Below are 5,605 nucleotides of genomic sequence, written 5' to 3' on the forward strand. Positions count from 1 at the left end.
GAGAGAGAGACAGAGTGCTAGTGGGGGGAGGGGCAGAGAGAGAAGGAGACACAGAATCCGAAGCAGGCTCCAGGCTCTGAGCTGTCAGCAGAGAGCCTGATGCGGGGCTCGAACTCACGGACGGTGAGATCATGACCTGGGCCGAAGTCGGACACCCAACTGACCGAGACACCCAGGCACTCCTGTTGCTTTGTAACTTCTAAGCCGTTCTGTAGGGCGGGAACAAATGAAACAAAGTACTTGCCTCCCTGGGTCGTCTGGATGCAGCACACGCTCCTCTGTGGATGCCCTGGGCTCCAAGTACGAGGGCGGGGAGCAGGGTTTCTCTGTAGAGCCCCTTAGGGGCCTCAGAGCAGAGCCCAGCTTCTTAGTCAAAGCTTGGGGAGTGAGCCCCACACTGAGCACAGCGTATGGGCCCTCCCATACCACCTCCACAATTTTTGTCCTAACCAAGGCTCTCTTCTCTTTTCCTTAAGATTTCCTTTGACTCACACCTACTTTTTAATTTTACTTATTTCAAACTTTAGTCCTGTGCTATGCAATATATCCCGCAGTCACATGGTGATGTGCTAGTTATGTTTTTTCCTGTTACACGTGAAAATAAACGCATACCTAGTAGAAGTCTGTCTGTGTTCCTACCAAGATCTCACCCAGGTAAACGCTGGCCTTTGGTCATACCTGGAAAAATGTCTGTTGGGCATCTGCTCACTGGGGCATGATCGTTCAGGTGCCCCCAAACTGGGGCTCGGCTCAGCAGATGGAGAAAATCCTGCCCCTCCTCGCGCCCGGCAAGGCTGGCCGCAGGGTGCCCAGAGCGGAGCCTCTGCTGCGGGAGGTCCTCCGGAGCCACCAGATCGTTCCGCAGAGTCAGCGCTCGCCCCGGGGATGTGCTGTCTCCACGAGAGCAGGACTGCCGTCCCTGTGAGCTGGCTGATCCTCTGTCCTCACGCTAACAACTGGGCTTGTGTCGGGAGCACAGCTCCAGAGAGAAGGGTGCGTGGTGGGAAGGAGCTCTGGCCTTGGGAAGTGCTCAGACCTGGCCTCTGCTACTGAGGGGTGTGGGCAAGCCAGCCACCCCGAGCCTTGATTTCCCCGTTTGTAAAATGAGAACAATGCTGACCTCTATCACAGAGGATCGCTGTGCCAGAAAGAGAGAAATGTTGGGCTGGTGAGGGTTCTCCCCCGGGGCTGGCCAGCAGCGCCTAGCGTTCCTCGAGGGTCCTGTGGATGCCTGTCAATCAGAGGCCTGGGGGGCGGGGGGAGGGGACGACAGGAGACAGGCCTGCAGTCCACAAAGCCGGGTTTCTCATCCTTGCTGCAGCCCTGGAGGCCACACGGCGTGGGGGAACTGGAGGGCGTCTCAGTTCGCAGGTGTTGGGTGGGGGGGACTCCAGGACGCGGGCTGGCAATGAGGGGTTTGGGGGAGGATTCGGAGCACTGAGAGTTTGCCCCCACGTGTGCCGTCAGGAAGCAGGGGTGTCAGACTGAGAGGCTTGATTCATTTACATCCAGGAGGTGGCGCGACAGCCAGGGCTGGTAGGCAGGTGGCAGCGGCTCACAGGGGAGGGCGCTGGCCAGTTTTGCAGCGGGAGCCGCTGTGCTCAGGACACGACTACAGTGAGCAGGGGGACCGGAGGAGCGCAGCTCGGGCCAGCTGTGAGGGCCAGGCCGGCTCCCGTGTGCCAGGGGCCCCCTTGCTTTTTCAGTCACCAGGTTTGGTTCCATTCAGGTTTTCCTATCATTAATATGTCACCTTGTGCTGGGATTCCTCGTGCTCCAGCTTATTTCTGGTTGGGTGTGTTTCCAGCAATGATATGTGGATGGAATTCTGGGGATGCTTTAGGCTTCCGGGCTGTACATCACTCCAGGAGGGGACACTTCGAGGGAGCTCTCTGCGGTGTGAAATTAGCCGGTCACAAAAAGGCAAATACTGTCTGATTCCACTTCTGTGAGGTACTTAGTGTAGCCCAATTCACAGAGACAGAAAGAAGGGTGGTCAGTTAGGGGCTGGAGGGAGGGGGAAGAGGGAGTTATTTAACGAATACAGACTTTCAGTTTGCAAGACAAAAAGTTCTGGAAATGATTGGAGGCCGTGCTTGGACAACAGTGTGAAGGTGCTTTAAAAAAGCCACTGAACTGTCTGTACATGCTTACAAATGGTTTTGATGATTCACGTAATGTTATATATATTTTGCAATTAAATATATGCGTGAATATATTTAATGCTCGGAGACGGGGAGAGGGGCTGATAAAGTGATGTAGGAGTCTTGAGGGGCACCTGGGTGGCTCAGTCAGTTAAGCTTTGGACTCCTGGCTTCAGCTCAGGTCGTGATCTCCCGGTTCGTGAGTTTGAACCCCGCATCAGGCTCTGCTCTGACGACGTGGAGGCTGCTTGGGATTCTCTCTCTCCCTCTCTCTCTCTGCCCTTCCCCGTTCTCGCTCTCTCTCAAATAAACTTTTAAAAAATTGAAAAAAATAAAATAAGGTGACGTAGGGGTCCTGAGAGGTCATCCTCCCGATCGGGGTGCTCAGGAAGGCTGGCCATTGCTCTTTGCAAACCCAGGGAAATGCTAGGTGACCAAGACTTCTTGAAGGCAGGTGCTGGGCCCGGCCACGAGGGGGCAGCATGGGCTAGCAAACTGGGCATGGAGCACAGGGGCGCCGAGGTTCTCACGCCCCTGATGGGGTCCTCAGTTTCTCCAGAAGCAATAATCCCTGTCTGCCTCCTGCACGTGGCTGTAGTGAGGAGGAGAGAAGAAAATGACTTGGACAAGTAGAGAGTGAGCCGTGTGGCTGTGAAATTACCGCAACTGGAACACACCCTCTAGGAGGGAGACCCACGTCGGGAGACAATTCCTCATCTGCCCAAACTCCCACCTGCTAGGAGGGTCCCATCTGGGAACTCCCACGCTGCCAGCCCTCCACGTTGATGCCTGGGAGCCCGGACTCGGGAAGCACATAGGCGGGACAAAGGACAGCATGAGGTTGCTGGTAACACTGAGCCTTTCTGCTCGTCACCTCCTCTACAGGGTTCTCCTTACTCAAAAGCCATACCTATGTGTCAAGAGGCACCAGCATGTGCCAGCCCCTCCACAGCAACCAAATGCTGCCCCCTACTCTGCTAGGGACAACGAATGGTGGAAATAAGAGATTCATGGAGAGAAGGGGATCAGGATGAAGGGGGAGAGAAGGCTGGGCTGATAGGGAAGAACCCCAGTGTAACCACAGGATAGTTTCAAAGTAATGGTTTTATCCATTTAAAATACAGTTCCGGGGGTGCCTGGGTGGCTCAGTCAGTTAAGTGTCTGACTTAGGCTCAGGTCATGATCTCACGATTTGTGAGTTCGAGCCCCGCATCGGGCTCTGTGCTGACAGCTCAGAGCCTGGAGCCTGCTTGGGATTCTGTGTCTCCCCCCCCCACCCCCACTCTGCCCCTCCTCTGCTCACACACTCTCTCTCTCTCTCTCATAAAAAAATAAACATTAAAAAAAATTTTAATACAGTTCTTCGGGCGCCTGGGTGGCACAGTCGGTTAAGCATCCGACTCTTGATCTCAGCTCACGTCATGACCTCACAGTTTGTGAGTTCGAGCCCCGCATCAGGCTCTGTGCTGACAGCTCAGAGCCTGGAGCCTGCTTCGGATTCTGTGTCTCCCCCCCACCCCCACTCTGCCCCTCCTCTGCTCACTCTCTCTCTCTCTCTCTCTCATAAAAAAATAAACATTAAAAAAAATTTTTTTAATACAGTTCTTCGGGCGCCTGGGTGGCACAGTCGGTTAAGCATCCGACTCTTGATCTCAGCTCACGTCATGATCTCACAGTTTGTGAGTTCGAGCCCCACATCGGACTCTGTGCTGATGACACAGAGCCTGCTTGGGATTCTGTCTCTCCTCTCTGCCCCTCTGCTTGTTCATACTCTCTCTCTTTCTCAAAATAAATAAATAAATAAATTAAAAAGTAAATAAAATAAAATACAGTTCTCATAAGGTGAATGGCTACTCATTAAAAAAAAATAATCTATGAAGTAGGCACTATTAATATCCCAGTTCAAAGACAAGGAAGCTGAACATCAGAGAGTTGGTGTAATTACCCAGGGCTGCACGGCAGAGTCAGTACCAAACCAGGTCGAGTGAAAACTACACATCACAAACACATTCTAGAATGTTCCAGAACCCATTGTGTAACACAGATGCCTAAATCCAGCTGAAAAAATGTGTGTCAACTATACTTAAAAAAAAAAAAATATCCAGGGGCACCTGGCTGGCTCAGTCAGTAGAGCACATCACTCTTGATCTCAGGGTCATGAGTTTGAGCCTCATGTTGAGCATGGAGCCTATTTAAAAAAAACAAAAACAAAAAACCCAAAAAACTCCTGCTGAGAAAAACCCTTAAATGTCTTGGGCCCCTCATCTTTTAGGCTGTAGGCCTCTCACTTGCAAGTGAGAAGTCATTTCCCCAACTCTCTCAGAAAGGACCTTGCATCATTCATAGTGTGTGAATCATACTCATCTCGTGAACGATCACCAGATTAGAGACCACGGAGTGTACCTATTCATGGCCCTCCTTCTGCAGAAAATGTGTACTTCAGTGGAAAACTATGTCTGCACCCAGCACACCCTTCCGGGGTAAGATTCTAGCCTTTCATTACTGTTTTTTTTTTATTTTTTTAAATAGGCTCCACGCCTGGTGTGGGGCTTGAACTCACGACCCTGACATTAAGGGTGGCATACGCTCCACCTACTGAGCCAGCCAGGCACCCCTAGCCTTTCATTATTATTTCACAACTGTAAATTGTGGGCGACGGATCAATTAATTCTGTCTTGTCCGGCATAGACCCCTTTGCCCCCTTGTGAATAACTAGTTTTGCCTCCATTTGCACATTTATTTCAATATTCCCGGCCTGTACGTGTGAATGCTCTGTTGCCTCTTTGAGCCAGTTACATTATCTGATACATGTTCATTTTATATCTGCATAGGAGTCATGATTTTACCTTTTTTTGAAAATTGTCTGTAGCACTTCCTTCATCGGGTGTTTACAGATGGCACATTTAGGTGGGGGAGGGGGTGAGGTCGCTGGCAGGGCATCTCTGTTCCTCTGAGTTTAGATGCAGCAGGCATGGGGCCCCTGGGTGGCTCAGTCGGTTAAGCGGCCGACTTCAGCTCAGGTCATGCTCTCTCGGTCTGTGAGTTCGAGCCCCGCGTCGGGCTCTGTGCTGACAGCTCAGAGTCTGGAGCCTGCTTCGGATCCTATGTCTCCCTCTCCTTCTGCCCCACCCCTGCTCATGCTCTGTCTCTCTTCGTCTTTCAAAATTGAATAAATGTTTAAAAAAAAAAACAAAACAGATGCAGTAGGCATCTGCCCCCAGAGGAGTCTCCGAGTGAGTCAGGGAGCGGGAGGGTCATGCTCAGGTGGATGGGATAGGGTCTTAGCAAGGTCAACCAGTTACTTGACCTTGAGACACAACCTCTTTAGGCCTGAGGGTAAAGAGGGGCAGTGGAAGCTGACTTACATCCTGAGTGCTTGTTTGGGGTGAGGCTGGGGAGGTTAGGATGATTGATTATCCCTGACGGGAAGCTGGGTCTCAGCAGGGTTATGTAGCCTGCCT

The sequence above is a fragment of the Panthera tigris genome, chromosome C1 (assembly GCF_018350195.1).
Source record: "Panthera tigris isolate Pti1 chromosome C1, P.tigris_Pti1_mat1.1, whole genome shotgun sequence".
In the NCBI taxonomy this organism is placed as follows: Eukaryota; Metazoa; Chordata; class Mammalia; order Carnivora; family Felidae; genus Panthera; species Panthera tigris.